The sequence below is a fragment of the Lissotriton vulgaris genome, chromosome 2_2 (assembly GCF_964263255.1).
Source record: "Lissotriton vulgaris chromosome 2_2, aLisVul1.2, whole genome shotgun sequence".
Classification (NCBI taxonomy): domain Eukaryota; kingdom Metazoa; phylum Chordata; class Amphibia; order Caudata; family Salamandridae; genus Lissotriton; species Lissotriton vulgaris.
Window position 1 is genome coordinate 18,353,893 of NC_141688.1, and position 19,372 is coordinate 18,373,264.

Consider the following 19,372-nt stretch of genomic DNA (forward strand, 5'->3'; position numbering starts at 1 on the left):
GACAGATTTGTCAGTTCGTTTTGCTTTTATTTCTGTGCAGGTGTCAACAGAAGGGCACACGGCAGGGGGTGCTACAGGTCCATGTTTTTCGCATGTGTGAAGAGCTCTTTATATTTTAGCCCTCTTCACACATTCGCAGCCCATAGACTTGCTGCACATTCTCTTTGCAGGGCTTCTTGTCTAAGAATGGATGCATGCACGGGTGGTGAGACTAAATCGCCCCAGGCCCTATCGGGAGTCAGGATGGAGCAGGGGTGAAAAGAGGGTTAAAGCTCATCTCTAACCTGATTCTTGATACGGCTGTGATCAGCACGTTCCTAGCGCTGCAATTGAAAGATGGAATGGTGCCATTCAAGACGTGCAGATACACGCAGGTAAGTAAACAATGGAAAGGAATCCTTCATATAAAAACATTTCCAATAACTTTAAAGACCGTACGCAATGGTCAAGCACTCTCCTCGGATAACTGCTTTGCAAGGGCGGCCCACGGTCAGTGGGACCTGTATGCTTTCCTACATCATAAAAAGGCAGGGAAGTGTGCATTCGCAGGGGTGGAATTTTGTTATGGTTTAAAACACGTATTTGAATTAGTTCATTTAAGCTTTTCTTCAAGTGGACGCCAAAAACAATCATTGCACTCAGTAGTTTTGTTTAATCAACTGTTCAGTCTGAGGCAACCATTGCTCTCACAAGATCATACCTCAGAATTTTCAAAATGCGCATAACAAATTTCAGGTGCTGCTGCTTGTGACTTACGTGTATTGAACAGCTACTGTGGGTATCTGGTGACAAGATACTCGTTTAGTGTGTAGGGATTGATATCAATGTGGTTTAGCCTATTTCAAAGCAGCATTCTTATTATTGTTTTGGTAGATAGGAAAAGTGTGAGTCATGGTGAGGAGTTGATTTGCCCAAGATCACACAATTTAAGTAGTGAAACTCAGACTGTTGACTACCTAGATGCTGTATTGTATGTTTTTCTTTCGTCTTCGAATAACCTGTAAAGCGCTTTGATACCTGTAAGTCTAGCTAGCTCTATATAAATCTCAAATAATAATAATTATAATAATGAGACATTTAGGTCCTTAGGGGGGAAAAATTCCAGGCAGTGAATTGCATTTCATATCATGTGATGGCCCCTCCAGGGCATGTAAAATCAGATTTGAATATCTGAAATGAATATTTTGATAGCCAGTTAACTGGTGCAAAGTGTGCATTTCGTCCTTGTTGCACTCCATTGGAAGGGTCTCATAACTGAAAAAATGTCACGTCATTTTCTGGCATCCGTCTACGATATTCTATTAAATGACTTTCCTTGTGTTGTTATACTATAGCCATTGTTATGTACGACCTTATAAATGCTAGCATTTTACCAACAACGGTAATGTGGCAGAAGAAGTAGTCAATAATATTGCAATAAATATGTGTTTGCTTTTTTTCTTTGCAGAGCTTTTACAAATGAGATTCCCAGCTCCAAAATTCCTTTAATTTTTTTTGGGGGGGCGTGGCTTGACGGGCCAGCATGGTGGACGCGTCTTAACGGAGCTCCGTCCAGCCCAATGATTATCCTTCCAATATCCTGTCTCCCTCCCTCAATTTGTGGCCCCGGGGGTGATGATTACCTTGCGGAGACCGGCTTCCCTTGATTCCTGGTACCCGGTAAGTTCGGGAGGCTGGAGCTGGGGTCTCCCCCATCGTGAGGCCCTGAGACAGCGGCGAGACCGGGGCCTCGAGTTTGGTAACCCAGGTGGCGGTGCGGATCAGGCGGAGTGGCGGCTGGCGCCCTGTCGGGTCGGCCCCCGCATTAGCAGCTCCGGTGGCGGTTGGTCGGGGGGCAAATCAGCCCTCGGGGGGAAAGGCCCTGACTGTGCATCTGGCGACGTTGAGACCTCGGGAGTGAGGCTGCGCTGGGTCCCGTGGCCCGGAAGAAGGCAGGTGGCAGAGGCGGAGGCCTGGGATGGCGGGCACAGCAGCCCACCGCAAATTTCTGCATTGCGGCGGCCCTGGTTCTCCCTTGCAGCCTCCGCGATCCCATTAGGGGGGCAGTGGTGCACCCGCCTTACAGTTGGCCACCCAGGCGGTAGATGGAGTCCCGTTGTCCTCATGGAGATCGGACACAGGGTTTTCTCAGCTATTGATCTCATCTGGCATACTTAACCCTGGAGGCGCCTGAGGGCCCCTTGAACCTGGAGCCGTGACCCTGTGGAGTGTGCTGGGGGGACAACGTGGTCCTGCAGTGGAGTGGTACATGCCAGGAAGCAAGACTCCAGCGGCGCTGGGGATTTGGGAAGTACAGTGAGTGGCGAGGCATGAAGCGCCTAGGAGGAGCCGGGCATGGATTTTGGTGCTCCCTGGGGAATGTGGGGATCAGGCGGCCCGAGAATGGCTGTGCCTGATAAGTGTCTGGAGCAGTGGACGTGACCCCCTGGGGATCTGGTGGCACGGTCTGGGGATGTCCTGGGGGTCCTCTCGTGCGCCCAAGGGGCATCAGGAGATGGAGGCAGCGCCTGGGCTATTGGACTGTTGGTGGCCCAGTCGGAGGGATGGAAGACACCCTTCACTGATCCGATGACTCTCCGCGGTTCGGTGGCAGAATCGGTGACGTGACGTGACGTGGGCCCAGAAGGCACCCGGGAGCGGAGAAGTTGGACGCCGCAGGTGAGGAGTGGAGCCGGGAGTGGAGCCGGAAGGTGCCCCGTCTGGGGCTCAGCGACATCTGGACGGAGTGTCGGATGCAAGGAGGGTGCCTGGCTGAGACATTTGCAGTGCTGACGGTCGCTGGGTGGATTGCGGGCCCTTGATCGAGGGTGCCTTCCTTTCAGGAGGGACGGGTCAGCGTTGGATGCAGGAGAGCATTGTCTGGTGCATTGAGTGGTGTCAGGGCACTATCGGACACTGGTGGATATGACGGGGGATAAGGGTAGTAGTGGTGTCACAAAACATGGGCCCATCGATAAGTTCATTGGTCCTGGTGGCGGGGCTGGAGCGGTGGGAGCACAGCAGGAGCCTGGTCCGGATAATGCGGGCTGCGCTTGGGATCTGGCATTTAAACTTGTAGCGCGATAATTGCACTGTGACTGCTGTGACGATAACTATTGAAGTCTGCCTCATTCTTTCAGCATACAATTAATTGTTGCGCATTTACTTTCACTGTGCCTTTGTTGCACTCATCTCTGGCGCTTTGTTGATAGTGCTTTACCATCCGCCGCCATTTCGTTGTTGTTGTTTTCCCTGCAAGCCCGTCCTCTAGAGCCCGCCCCGCCTCCCAGCTGAGCCCCCTCCCACTGATTACATACAGCGCTCCCGTCCCCGGAAGCGCTGTGACTGTCTCATCGCTGCTGTGAGCGGTCGCTCCCCTGGCTCCCTGCTTGAACTGGTATCGTTGTGCTGCGCTTGGGATCTGGCTTTTAAACTTGTAACGTGATAATTGCACTGGGCTGCGCTTGGGATCTGGCTTTTAAACTTGTAGCACGATAATTGCACTGTGACGCTCTCGGTGGGCTGCGCTTGGGATCTGGCATTTAAACTTGTAGCGCGATAATTGCACTGTGACTGCTGTGACGATAACTATTGAAGTCTGCCTCATTCTTTCAGCATACAATTAATTGTTGCGCATTTACTTTCACTGTGCCTTCGTTGCACTCATCTCTGGCGCTTTGTTGATAGTGCTTTACCATCCGCCGCCATTTCGTTGTTGTTGTTTTCCCTGCAAGCCCATCCTCTAGAGCCCGCCCCGCCTCCCAGCTGAGCCCCCATCGCCCCTCCCCCTCCACCCATTTATGTCAGAAGCACTTGCGTGCAGCGTTCACGCGCCCCAGTTGCGCCGAAGGTGCGCCAAAGGTAAGCCCGTCTACGCCCATCCGCGCCAAGCCCGCGCCCAGCGCCAGACCCCCTGGCCCCCGTATCACCCTCCCCACCCGCATTACTTACGACGCCTCTACCCTCCTAGCCCTAAACCCCGGCCGACTCCCCAACTGCGCCCAAGCCGCTCCTGGAAACACCCATGGACCCTTCTCTTGCAACTCCTGTAAGTATGACGGCACCAAGACCAACTCCTCATCCACGAACACCAAACAGAGCTTCGACACTAACCACCTTACATGCATCCTGCTCAACACCCTCTCGGTCCACAGACACGCCATCGACCTGTGGAATCTACTAGACACCATCTCTCCGGACGTCGCCTTCCTAACAGAAACATGGATGAACGCCTCCTCAGCCCCAGACATCACCATTGCCATCCCGGACGGCCACAAGATCATCCGTAAGGACCGCACCAAACAAACAGGAGGAGGCATCGCAATCGTCCATAAGAATTCCATCCGCATCTCAACCAGCTCAGACATCAACCTCGCGAGCGCCGAACACCTTCACTTCCAGATCCACACCGACCCCAAGACCATACTCAGAGGCACCCTCCTCTACAGGCCACCTGGACCCCGTGCACAATTCAGTGAAGACATCACTGACTTTATCACCCCACACGCCCTCCCCTCCGAGGACTACATTCTATTAGGAGACCTCAATTTTCACCTGGAAAAGAGCAACGACAGCAACGCCACCACCCTTCTGGACAATCTCGCCAACCTCGGACTCCAACAACTTGTTAATACCCCCACTCACTACGCAGGTCACACACTCGACCCCATCTTCACCTCCAGCAAACATATCTCCTTCAGTCACACCACAGTTCTCCATTGGACGGACCACAGCTGCGTTCACTTTTCTTACAAAAAGACCACAACCCACAACCATCCTCAACCTACTCTGCGAAGAAACTGGAACAAAATCACCACTGACCAGATCTCCTCATCGCTTCTTCAAAACCCCCCTGCCCACTCTTCGAACCCCAACCAAGCAGCCATTAACCTCACTCAATGGCTAACTAACAGCGCCGACAACCTAGCACCTTTGAAAAAACGTCAAATCAAACTAGGCAGCAAAAACGCTCCCTGGTTCAACGATGATCTTAAGAAATCCAAGAAACTCTGTCGCTCCCTTGAGAAGGCCTGGAAAAAAGACCCAAACACCAGCACCAAGGACGCCTTCAAAAACGCCACCCGCATACACCACCAACTGATCCGAACTGCCAAGAAAACCGCATTCAAAGACCGACTAGACAACAACTCCCACAACAGCAAGGAACTATTCAACATCGTCAAAGAATTTACCAACCCCTCAGCCAACTCCAATGACATCACTCCCTCTCAAACCCTTTGCGACTCCCTAGCTTCGTTCTTCCACAACAAAATCGCAGACATCCACAACAGCTTCAACAACCAACCCGGAGACCAACCCACCCAACCTTCTGCCGTACCTTCACCCTCCTTGAACATCCTCTATGACCGGAACCCAATCTCCACTGAGGACACCATCCGCCTGATGAACTCCGTCCACTCAGGATCCCCCACAGCCCCATGCCCTCACCACATCTTCAACAAAGCAGACTCCATCATTGCACCACACCTCCGAGACGTCATTAACTGCTCCCTCAACTCCGCCACCTTCCCGGAAATCTGGAAACACGCCAAACTCAGCGCCCTTCTGAAAAAACCCACAGCTGACCCCACCGAACTCAAAAACTACCGCCCCATCTCGCTCCTTCCTTTCCCGGCCAAAGTCATCGAGAAAGCTGTCAACAACCAGCTCGCCGCCTTTCTCGAAGCCAACAAATCCCTCGACTCCTCACAGTCCGGATTCCGAGCAAAACACAGCACTGAGACCGCACTCATCGCAGCTACAGACGACATTCGTACTCTACTGGACAATGGAGACACAGTCGCCCTCATCCTCCTTGACCTCTCCGCAGCCTTCGACACAGTCTGTCATAGCGCCCTGCTACAACGCCTCAGAAACATCGGAATCCAAGGAAAAGTACTGGAATGGATCACCTCGTTCCTTACCGGAAGAACTCAGAGAGTCCGCCTTTCACCATTCAAAGCAGAGGCCACTGAAGTCATTTGCGGCGTGCTACAAGGATCTTCAGTCAGCCCCACCCTCTTCAACGTATACATGAGCCCCCTCGCGACCATCGCACGCCAACACAACCTCAACATCATCTCCTACGCTGATGACACCCAACTGATCCTCTCACTCACCAAAGACCCGAACACCGCCAAAACCAACTTACATGAAGGAATGAAAGAAGTAGCCGAGTGGATGAAGCACAGCCGTCTGAAACTGAACTCAGACAAAACAGAAGTCCTTATCTTACGTACCTCCCCCTCCGCCTGGGATAACTCTTGGTGGCCAGAGGCCCTCGGAAAAGCACCCATCCCAATGGACCGCGCACGGAACCTGGGCGTCATCCTGGACTCCTCACTCTCGATGAACAGACAAGTCAACGCCGTTTCATCATCTTGCTTCAACATTCTTCGCATGCTCAAAAAAACATTTCGCTGGATTCCCACCGAAACTAGAAAAACGGTCACCCACGCACTGGTCACGAGCCGCCTGGACTACGGAAACACCCTTTACGCCGGTACCACCGCAAAAATTCAGAAAAAACTCCAACGCATCCAGAACGCATCAGCCAGACTCATACTAGACATCCCGATTAAAGACCACATTTCTAGTCACCTGAAAAACCTCCACTGGCTTCCCGTTAATAAGAGGATAACATTCCGCCTCCTAACCCACGCTCACAAAGCACTTTAGGAACTTGGACCCGAATGCCTCAACACACGACTTTCCTTCTACACCCCCTCCCGCCAGCTACGCTCCTCCAACCAAGCACTTGCTGTTGTACCTCGCATCAACAAAACCACCATGGGAGGAAGATCCTTCTCCTACCTGGCAGCTAAAACCTGGAACTCACTCCCCACTCACCTTCGCCTCACTCAAAACCACCCAGCATTCAGAAAGCAACTTAAAACTTGGATATTCGACCAATAATTCCCCACCCTTCTTCAAGCGCCTTGAGACCCTCTGGGTATGTAGCGCGCTATATAAATTATCTGACTTGACTTGACTACAGGCCCAGATTGGTGCGGTGGGCTCCGATGTTATACTGTTGCGTCAGGATTTGAGGAACGCCGTGTCCCGTATTAGGAAGCCAGAAACCCGGATCTCCGGGGTGGAGGACGACGTGGAGGCCCTGAAGCGCCAGGTGGCCAGCACGGCTAGCACTCAGAAAGGTCTGCTGTCGTGCGCCGAAGATGCCGAAGATGCCGAAGGAAGGGCTCGGTGGAACAATCTCCGTTTCGTTGAGTTTCCGTAGGGCTGTGAGAAGGGCAACATGGAGAACTTCTTAACTACTTGGCTAGAGAGCTGGCTCCCCCCTGACCCCATGTCCCGATGCTTCGTGATTGAGCTGGCCACAGAGCACTTATTCAGAAACCTCCGGTTGGGGCCCGTCCACGGCCAGTGATTGCAAAACTACTGTACTATCACGAAGCAGGCTAGACTCAAGGAACCCTGCTGTATGAGAACCAGTGCATCTTGATCTTCCCGGACTACACGCACCTGGTGCAGCAACAGCGCCAGTCGTTTATGGCCGCCAAGGCCCGTCTCCGAGACCTCAAGCTCCCATACGCTTTGCTGTTCCCAGCCCGCCTGTGGGTGGTTTTTCAGTCACGCACCCACTTCTTTGATACACCGGAGGAGGTCTTTAAATGGACGGATAAGACGGTAAAGGTGCCGGTTCACACACCTCCAGGGCTGGACTCGGACTCCTCAGTGGGCGAGGCACAATCGAAATCCTCCAGGGGGTCGCGCCGGCAGGGTAACTTGCAGACCCACTCCAGGCGACACTCTGTATCTGGTGAGGCCTCTGTCCATGGATTCCCGGCTACTGGACAACAAGCAGTGGATACTTGACTCATGTTACAAACTGTTGTGTGATTTCTGGATATTCCTCATGAGGGGCTGATGGCTCTATTTGCAGTTGCGGAAGGAAGTGAGGGCTGATAGGGGCTGACTCCCCCTTAGTTTGGTGCTTCTGGGGGGTGGACTTGGGTGCTATGGTTTGTAGGGTGGGGATACATTGGCAGGGGGGACTCTGGGACCCACATTGGGGGTCGGGGGCCAACGTTGCCGCAACAGGTACTTCAACGGTTTTGAGATATGGGGTGGGGGGGCAGTTTTTTGGGGGGGTTTGTTCTGGTTGGGTAGGAGTCACACTACCACAAGGGGTTTCGTATACCTGTTCGGTGCACGCCCGCATGGCCTGATGTCCGCACGACTACTCTGGATGTTCCCTGATGGCTACGCGTATGGATAAGGTCACGGGGTTCAATGGCACTCTTCGGATCCTCAGCTGGAATGTGCGGGGTCTATTAGATAACATCAAGAGGGGAGCAATGCTGCGCCAGGCGAAGAGAGCGGGTGCTGATATACTTATGCTACAAGAAACTCATCTACTGGTTACCAAGGCTTTGTGCTTGTAGCAATATGGGTTGCAGCAGATCTTCCATGCGTGGTTTGTGAGGGGTTCCCGGGGTGTGGCCATACTAGTGCATCACAGAATTCCCTATATCCACTACAAACAGTGGGGGGACACACAGGGGTGATATTTGTTCATTAGCGGTATGGTTGGGGAGGACCCTCAGGTGCTGGGCTGCGTCTATGCTCCGCCCCCTCTACAGTGGTCACTGGTTGAGAAATTATTCGCAATTTGGGCGATCATTCCTGACGCGTTGTCCGTAAAGGGGAAACTGGAACGATGTTCTCTATCATGCTAAAGATAGACTCCGGCCGGGGGTGGGCCTCACTACGAAGCTGAGGGATTTGGTGGCTGGGTTGGATTGGGTAGACACGTGGCAGCACATGCACGGGGATCGCCAAGAGTTTACATTCCTCTCTGCTGTGCACAAGTCCTTTTATAGATTAGACTACCTTTTTGTCCCTAGGGCACTGGCCGGAAGGGTTGAGTCGGCTGCGATCGGGCAAGCTGATTCAGGTCCGCTCCCTGGAGTCGGCCCTCGAAATCTTGGGACTGGAACGGACCGCTCCCTCGTCTGGAGAAGTTAAGTCTCCCTGCAGACAGCGCAGGCACTCCGCAGAGTGGCAACGGGTCGGTGAGCGTGCGTCCGCCGCAAAGCCTGACTTATCAACGAGCCTGCTTGAGCGAGAAGCTGCGGTTGCTTCGGTGGCCCTGGTAGCGGACACGTCTGGGGGCCCTGAGGTGTTGGGGCTTAACTTGGCACTAACTGGGCCAGTAGCTGGCACCGGGGGAGGCTGTTTACTTGGTACAGATTGTTGACACTCTTATGTCCTTGGATGGAGATGAGTCCTGTATCAGGAAGTGGGTGAGTGGGAGGTTGGCGCCATGTTCCCCTGCTATTGGAGCCTGTTTAACGGACTGTTGTTTGCTCTTTTCTACTGTGAATGTTGAGTCTTGTATTTTTGGGGTTTACTTTTGTGGGAGGAGGGGGTGCGGTAAGGGAGTTGGGGGGTTTGGGGTTGTTTTGGGGGCTCTGCATCAGCTTTGTGGGGAACTAGGTGAGGATCCAGGGGACAGTCGGGGCAATGTGGTCCCATAGGAGCTTCAGAATAGGAATGTGCATAGATGATCTATCCAACTTATTGACATGCTGGGTAAAGCTGAAGGTAGTGAGCCTCAAAGTCTGAGGCCTCAATAGCCCAGTAAAACATGCGGCTATTTTATCTCTACTGGAAAATGCGGGGAGTAGTGTGTGCCTGCTACAAGAGACCCATCTCCTCTCTAAAGATACATGGCGCATGGCAGACAAGCACTTCCCGCTCCAGCTGTGGTCTTCGGGGCCTAATAAAAAGAACGGGGTGGCCATTCTTTTTAGTGCGCGCGCACATTGCAAAATTATCTCCCAATTGGTGGACATTAAAGGTAGATTTCTAGCTGTGCGAATGCAATGGAGTGAGACACAGCTCACTGTTGGGTCCATTTATGCTCCAAATACTAACCAGGAGTCCTTTTTGCAAGCAGCGCTATCGCAGGTACTGGCGTCACCGGACACCCTGATTCTGGTGGGTGGTGATTTGAACATTGTAATGGAGGCAGGGGTTGACAGGTCGGAGCAGCTGTTCTACCAGACAGGGGCAATGTCACAGGGGGGGAAGCAGTGGCTGTTGGAGGGAGGGTTACATGATGTATGGCGCGTTCAGCATCCCCAGGAGCATGACTACACCTACTACTCAGCAGCCCATAAGACTTATGTGCGCTTAGATCACTTCCTGGCCACGTTGTCCCTTATGCCTCATTTGTCAGCAGCAGACATTGTGCTGCGTTCCTCATCGGATCATGCGCTTATTTCTGTAGTCCTTACTTCTAGCGGTGCTAGGCCACCGCCGGCGGGCTGGCGCCTTCCCGACTCCTTGCTCCACTCAGCCTGGTGGTGGCGAAGATCCTAGAGACCATCGTTCATTACCTTGCCGAAAATGAGGTGGGGGAAAGGCCTCTTGTCTCGGTCTAGGAGGCCCTGAAATTGGTAGTAAGGGGCGAATTTATAGCCATTGCAGCGACATACTCCCGTCTGCGCAAGGAGAAATGAGCGGATTTAGAGGGGGAGGTTAGTGGCCTGGAGGCAATTCATAAGAGGACTGGGGCGCCGAGGGTTTGGCGGGAGTTGGAGGCGAAGCAGCGCATGTTGCAACACCTTGACATGGATAGAGCTATGCATGCCTTACTACGCCTACGACACAAGTTCTATCTCTGTGGAGATACACCAGGCGCATGCTTGCACACAGGCTGCAGGCGCGCACTCAGTTGACCACCATCCACACCGTTAGCGGCCCACAAGCGACGGAGTTTACCACAGATGCTGCCATTGTAGACACTTTTCGCCAATTTTATCAGACCCTATATCAGAAAGAGGGAGTGTCCTCTGAGGGAGTGGCAGATTATCTCGAATCGTGCGGAATTACGCCCCTCCTTCGGGAGAACCGCATTGAGGAGGTCATCTCGGCTATTGCAAAACTGAAGGTGGTGAAATCACCTGGGCCAGATGGCTTTTCTGTATATTTACAAAACTTTTTGTAGGGAGATGGTTCCGCTCTTGACCCGCCTTTTTCATTCTTTTCTTGACACTGCAGCGGTGGCTCCGTCCATGGCAGAGGCAGCCATCACGGTCATCCTCAAACCCGGGACAGCCCCTAAAGAGTACGGATCGTATAGGCCGATTTCGCTGCTCAACATTGACGCCAAGTTATTTGTGGGTGTGCTGGCGGCTAGGCTTAGCCCCTTGATGGACGGAATCATCCAGCACGATCAAGCTGGATTTATCCCTACACGGCAAGGAGGAGAACACTAATTGGTTGTTCCACCTCATGGACCTAGTCCATCGCTCTCGGACGTAGGCTTTCCTGCTCTCCATAGATGCGGAGAAAGCCTTCGACCGTGTAGATCAGGACTACTTGTTCGCTGTGTTGAGGGCGTTTGGAGTGGGGGATAATTTCCTACGGTGGATTCAGTACCTCTATGCAGCCCCCAAGGCGGCTGTGCGTGTAAATGGCTGCAGATCTGCTCTTTTCCCCATTACGAGGGGAACGCGACAGGGGTGCCCCTTATCCCCGTTGCTTTTTGCTCAGCGCGTTCCTGCTAACCTGGACATCACTGGGATCAAATTTGGGGCTGATACGCAAAAGATCAGTCTGTATGCGGATGCCGTTATTCTCGCACTCACCCACCCTCACTCTTCTTTGCAGAATCTCTCGAAGGAGCTGCCGGAGTTTCAGAAAGAGGCGGGTTTCAAGGTTAATTTCTCTGAATCTCAAATTCTTAACCTTTCCATCCCTGAGGCAGACGTCCTGCACCTGAGGCAGGACTTTGAGTTCCAGTGGGCACAATCCGACATTCCGTATTTGGGTGTCTCATTGGCCCCTTCTATTGCTAAAACGGTGTCCCTGAACTATAAAATCACGCCCTCCCCTCCAACCCCCCCCCCCTCCCCCCAGAGTGTGCTGTTTAAAGTTTTTGCTGGAGAGAGATGTCTAGTGCAAGTTTTGACTCACCAGTAGCGCAGAGGGTTAATTGTGCCTGTTGTATAGTTTTGTGTATTATGCATATCACAGAACCTAATGATGCTTAAGGGAGTTAGTTTGGGTACAAATGTGTTCTTATTATTAAAGCCATCCACGACCACTGTGTTACATTTTAAACTTGTTCTACTTCTCCACACCAAACACCCTTAAAATATACCGCCTCTCAGTATCTTACATGTGCCTCCTACACCTTGTAATCCTCATTGTCTTATTTAACATTTCCTAGACCGATTTACACAGGTATGATACAATGTGTGTAATGTGTCTGTGATGTGTTCTGCTCTGACACCCTGTACTGGTATGACCAGCACTATAAAACAAATAAAATGTCTGTGACAGAGGGACTATGGAGAGATGATGGGTACTGTTGGCCAGTGGTTGTGAGGGAAGCCTTGGAGTTCAGGGTCATGGGGCACCAAAAAAGATTGTTGCACTGGGCGCCATCTCCTGGTCCTGAGAGAGTAAGTAATGTCTGTGCTGTGCTGTTTGAGATCTATAGGTTTGTTCAGTAGCGAAGGTGTTGTTATTGGTCTTGACTGTTTGTATGTATAAACTTTAATAGCACACCGCTTATTTTATAATATAAGTGACAATCTGTGACATTATTTTTTTTATTTAACTACTTGTTAGAAAAATTTTCCAATGCAGCTGAATGGGAGACTTTTTCCAACTCAGCTACTTTGGCCTTAAATTTGAAATTCCTGTCTCAGTGCCCTGCAATGACCTCTTTATTGAGTAGACCCTATAATCTGTACTATGATAAGTAGGCTGAGTTACATTATGCTAATTATGTGGGTTTGGGGCAGTGGTTGTGGCAAATTGTCAAGTAGGTCATTTATAGCAGTCCTGCAAAGTGAAGACAAACAACCCTATGCACAAACATCAAATCGCAAAATTATGTAGGTATTGTAACATGTAGCAAGAAATATATTCTGCAGCTTCACTTATATTTCTTGCTACATGTTACAATACCTACATAATTTTGAGATTTGATGTGTGTGCATAGGGTTGTTTGTCTTTATTCCGTGTGTTTCACCAGCTAGCTGGTTTAACCGACCAGTGGTTATTTGGTTTTTCCACTCACACAGTTGCACCACTAAATTTGTTCTCTTGTGCTCATACTATTGGCAGTGCGCCTGTAGCTTTGCTGATACTAAAAACCTTCCTGCAAGTATTTGTCCTGCAAAGTGTCTCTAGATTTATTTACCAACTATGTAACTGGTGAATTTCTGTTGCTTTTTTATCCACTGTGGAAATTCGTGATGATGCGAGCTCAAACCAGGGGTTCCGGTTAGCTGGATAGGACTCACGCCCAGCCCCAAACCCCATGCCATACACGCCGAAAGGAAAGGCCATTCCCAGAGAGGGGTTAAAAGTACGCAGGGGTTGGGACCGGCACTGGCCACAATTTCATTTACAATATTTCTTCCACAACCCCTGAAGTTAACCGTTAAATGTATTGGTCACTTTAGTTTTCCATTGCGCACATCCTTCGAAGGTTGATACTAGAGCACACTCTAGTGGCCATATGCAGTTACTGTAGCCTGATATTTATATTTGCAGCTAGCTGTATAGCGAAATTGATCTAAAAGAATGTCAGAGAGCTTTACAGAAGAACAGCATACGTGCAATTTACCAGTGGCGGTTTTACCATGTGGGCGGTGGGGCGTTGCCTCACTAATAATTATCGGGCAATTTATTCGAGCGGCGCGTTAATAAAAGTTTCATAAATTAAAGCGCCGCTCGAATAAATTACCCGATAATTATTGCCCTGCGCCTGCGGCCGTGGTGTCAGTCACGCAGAGCTGAGTTACGTAGTATAGTAATATGCACTGTTGACACTGGGTGGCGCTGGAGTAGCCGGCACAGCGCACTGCGCATGTGGTGTTTGCCCGACTGCCTTTGTGCAGCTAGCAAACTAAATGGTTTTCAAAAAGCAAGCACTGCAGAGTACGGGGTTTGCTCATGCAACATACCCCAGTGCTTAAATAAAGAGCGGCGTTTTTTTCATGCTCAGCCGAATCCTGATGCTGCTCTCTTTAGAGAGCAGTTCTCCTCTAAAGAGAGCAGCATCAGGATTGCCTACTACTACTGTACTGTACTGTGTAGTGTTAGTGTAACAGTACTGTTGACGTTCTAGTGTCTCACCGCGGGGGTGGGAGCATTGTATACACATGGTGGGAAGCAATGCCCAATCACTGTAGTGGCTTAGTGTTAAGCCATTCAGTGATTGGGCATTTCTAGTTGCTGGGCAAATCGGGCCGGCCCACGGCCAGTTAGTGTCACGCCGACACCCTTCCCTTCCTCCTTGTGGTCTCCTCGTGGTCGACTCATGCGCATGAGGGACAGAGACTTGGAGCGGTGTGAAATTCTAATCCTACAGTACCGGACTTGTGCGCAGGTATGGACCTGAAAAATATTATATAAAAGTTTAGCCTCCCCACTCTCTGCCAGTGCCACCCCTCCTTCCCCATCTCTTTACCCCACCCGCCCTGCCGGCTCTTTTCCCTCTCCATTCACTCTGACACTGGTCTGAGGCCTCACCTAGTCGTCTGAGTCTGTCATCACACCCACCTGCACTAGCACAGCACCTGAATTATTTTTGGAGCGTTAGCGTTGTTGGACGGGGACGTGTTCATTTTCGACCGGACCTGTGCAGGTATGGTATTATGTGGTGGTAAAATTAAAATATAAAAGTGAAAGTTGATGACATGAGGGTCGGGCTCGGGCCAAACATGCACCTATCTATGCTCAGGGCCCGGCTCCGGCTCAGGCCTCCCACCGGCTGCAGGTCCCAACTGGGAATTGGGCTGGCACTCAGAAATCCCCTTGAAACGTGTTATGCCAAGCTTTGTGGTGTTAATATATGCAATTATGTTTGGGGGAAAAAACTCAGAATTTAACCGCCTTGGCGCCTTTCAAATAAAGGACATCCCGGCGATTCTTGCTTCAAGGAGGTCTCGTGCGACAGGGGCCCAAGCAACGCTTACTTTGTAAGCCTCTCTAGGGCCTGTTATACTGATAGTGGCTAAACTGAGAGATTTAAAACAAGAAGAAAGTTAGGGACAGATAGGCTTTATATCTTCTTGTTTCTGTGTATGAAAGCGGATCGAGTTCCCCGGATGTTGGAGTGCTTCTCCATGAATTAAATGAAACTGGGTGCGTTTGGGCTTTTCGGTGTATTCCCTTTAATGTAATATTAAAGCATGTATGCTCACTCACCACTAGCAGTGTGTTCACTTGTGAATATTCAATCTTATACATGGCACACACTGCAAAATGAACGGTGTGTCGGCCCAAGATCACGCAGCGGCAGTTTGGTCAAGTGGGAAGCTGGGAGTCAGATGATGGCCTCCCGTTGCTGAAGCCTTCAGTTGAGCCCCTCGCAGACCTTATTCTTCGGTGGACAGTATTCAGGGTGTGAAGACGCTTCTCCAACCGCACTTTGTGTTTGTAAAGGTTTTTTGAGAACACATACACTTTGGCACTATGAGGCAACATGTTTTTAGAGATAGCTGGGGCATTAATTCATGGCTCTTCTGTGGATTCGTGAACCCACAGAGGATTTGTGAATCTGTTTCAAAAGTAAGGTCAAACAAACCCTTATATTCGTTTGTTTTTTCTGCCACCGTGCGCTGCCGATCTGAACATCTGTTGACCCCTATGCCCCTGTGAAGGCCCAAAAGTGACCCATGCTGGCAATGAAGTAATGAATAAAAAGTATTTTTAAAGCGGGGTTTCTGGGTCTGCTTTTCTGCTTTGCTCGCTACGGTGCAGTACGATTTTCATTTTACGCCTCACCACTTTCAAATGTCACCAGCCGCCACTACAATTTACGTAAGGTCAGTTTCATATGTCTCTTTGCATAAAACCATTTTACAATTACGGTTTTCCTATCAAAAGTCGCACCAAACAAACTATTCTTACAGCGTCTTAGTTTCCATTACTGCAGTTTAAAAAACACAGACTCACCTAGAAAAACATTTTGCGTTGTGTGTCCAAATCGATTAGCACTTTCATGAGGGAAAACGTTCCTCATCAGAGATGGTAAAGACTAAGGCTTGTGTGGGGTAAAGAATGGGGAGAAAAGGTTACATACCATTCCTATTCCCCTCACTACACACTTGTGAAGCTGAAAGAATTAACTATGAAAAAATACCAATCAAATCACTTTGAGGGCAGAGTTACTTTTTTAATGATTTGCAGTAGATTGTACGCTATTTTGGGTAGATTTAGAGTGTGGCAGGCCGAGTACTCAATCACAAACGTGGCAGAATACCCTGCCGGTTAAGGGTCGAAGAAACACCTGCTTTCCATGAACTCCATTTGACTATGTTAATGGAAATCTTCCTCTAGCAGCCCGACAGAATAGAAGCCATCAGAGGTAATGCATAACACTAACCCAACCTATTTAGTGTGGGTTAGAAGGCGCCAATGAAGGTGTACTGGATAGTGAGCTGTCAAAAGGCGTTCGACACTCTGAAGGATGCACTGTGCTCTGCCACTGTCCTAAAAGCTCCAGATTATGCTAAGGAGTTCATTTTGCAGACAGATACATCTGTAGAGGAGACTACTCCCCAGAGAGGAGCATTGGAGTGCGATAGAGAGGTAATTCTTTCCTGTGGTCTGAGACCTGAAGAAGTTAAGTCATACCAGTTTGGCACTCACTTCCTAGTTTAGATGGACCACAGGCACCTCAGATGCACACAACAGATGAAAGGTGAAAACCCCACTCTGCCATATCCCTACTGGAAATTAACTTTACAGTGGAACACAGACAAGGGACTGCCAGTGCCAATGCAGATGGCCTTTCCAGGTGTTTCCACTTAGAAGATGAAGACTCTCAGGGGGGAGTTTAGTTTTCTCCTCTTTCGTTTGGGGCGGTGGTCATGTGAATAAGTGCCTCTTTTTACACAGTTAGCCCCCATTTTTTTTGCTAGGTTATTGATGTGGTTTCGATTGCAGTGCCCAGGGTCCATGCCAACCAGGCAGTGGCAGCTGGTCCATAGGGTGCGCAAGGACGGCGACCTCCCATCACCAGCACGCAGGAGAGAAAAGCTACTCTGCATTTCCAACCTCCAGAAATGCAAACAAACTGACAGATTTGTCAGTTCGTGTTGCTTTTATTTCTGTGCAGGTGTCAACAGAAGGGCACAGGGCAGGGGGTGCTACAGGTCCATGTTTTGCGCATGTGTGAAGAGCGCTTTTCATTTCAGCCCTCTTCACACATTTGCAACCCATAGACTTGCTGCACATTCTCTTTGCAGGGCAGCTTGTCTAAGAATGGCTGCATGCACGGGTGGTGAGACTAAATCGCCCCAGGCCCTATCGGGAGTCAGGATGGAGCAGGGGTGAAAAGAGGGTTAAAGCTCAGCTCTAACCTGATTCTTGATATAGCTGGGATCAGCACGTTCCTAGCGCTGCAATTGAAAGACGGAATGGTGCCATTCAAGACGTGCAGATACACGCAGGTAAGTAAACAATGGAAAGGAATCCTTCATATAAAAACATTTCCAATAACTTTGAAGACCATACGCAATGGTCAAGCACTCTCCTCGGATAACTGCTTTGCAAGGGCGGCCCACGGTCAGTGGGACTTGTATGTTTACCTACATCATAAAAAGGCAGGGAAGTGTGCATTTGCAGGGGTGGAATTTAGTTATGGTTTAAATCACGTGTTTGAATTAGTTCATTTCAGCTTTTCTTCAAGTGGACGCCAAAAACAATCATTGCACTCATAGTTTTGTTTAATCAACTGTTCAGTCTGAGGCAACCATTGCTCTCACAAGATCATACCTCAGAATTTTCAAAATGCGCATAACACATTTCAGGTGCTGCTGCTTGTGACTTGTGTGCATGGAACAGCTACTGTGGGTATCTGGTGACAAGTTAATCGTTTAGTGTGTAGGGATTGATATCAATGTGGTTTACCCTATTTCAAAGCAGCATTCTTATTATTGTTTTGGTAGATAGGAAAAGTGCGAGTCATGGTGAGGAGTTGATTTGCCCAAGATCACACAATTTAAGTAGTGAAACTCAGACTGTTGACTACCTAGATGCTGTATTGTATGTTTTTCTTTCGTCTTCGAATAACCTGTAAAGCGCTTTGATACCTGTAGGTCTAGCTAGCTCTATATAAAACTCAAATAATAATAATTATAATAATGAGACGCGTCTTAACTGAGCTCCATCCAGCCCAACGGTTATCCTTCCAATATCCTGTCTCCCTCCCTCAAGTTGTGGTCCCGGGGGTGACGATTAACTTGCGGAGACCAGCTTCCCTTGATTGCTGGTACCCGGTAAGTTCGGGAGGGCCCAGGGGCTGGAGTTGGGGTGTCCCCCATAGCGAGGCCCTGAGACAGCGGCGAGACCGGGGCCTCGAGTTTGGTGACCCAGGTGGCGGTGCGGGTCAGGCGGAGTGGGGGCTGGTGCCCTGTCGGGTTGGCCCCCGCATTAGCAGCTCCGGTGGCGGTTGGTCGGGGGGGCAAATCGGCCCTCGGGGGAAAGGGCCTGACTGTGCATCTGGCGACGTTGAGACCTCGGGTGTGAGGCTGCGCTGGGATCCGTGGCCCGGAAGAAGGCAGGTGGCGGAGGCTGGGGCCTGGGACAGCGGGCACGGCGGCCCGCCGCAAATTTCTGCATTGCGGCAGCCCTGGTTCTCCCTTGCCGCCCCCGCGATCCCATAAGGGGGGCAGTGGTGCACCCGCCTTACAGTTGGCCACCCAGGCGGTAGATGGAGTCCTGTTGTCCTCATGGAGATCGGACACAGGGTTTCCTCAGCTATTGAGCTCCTCTGGCATACTTAACCCTGGAGGCGCCTGAGGGCCCCTTGAACCTGGAGCCGTGACCCTGTGGAGTGTGCTGGGGGGACAACGCGGTCCTGCAGTGGAGTGGTACATTCCAGGAAGCAAAGACTCCAGCGGCGCTGGGGATTTGGGAAGTACAGTGAGTGGCTAGGCATGAAGCGCCTAGGAGAAGCCGGAGTGTGGATTTTAATGCTCCCTGGTGACTGTGGGTATCAGGCGGCCCCGAGAATGGCTGTGCCTGGTGAGTGTCTGGAGCAGTGGACGAGGCCCCCTGGGGATCTGGTGGCGCGGCCGTGCAGAGCGGCCTGGAGCTGTCCCGGGGGTCCTCTTGTGCGCCCAAGGGGCGTTAGGAGATGGAGGGAGCGCCTGGGCTATTGGACTGTTGACGGCCTAGTCGGGGGGATGGAAGACACGCTTCACTGATCCGATGACTCTCCGTGGTTTGGTGGCAGAATCGCGCCGCACGGTGCCTGGTGGTGGTTGTGAGAGGGCGCTGCTGGTGACGTGGGCCCAGAAGGCGCCCGGGAGCGGAGAAGTTGGACGCCGCAGGTGAGGAGTGGAGCCAGGAGGTGCCCCGTCTGGAGCTCGGCGACATTTGGATGGCGTGT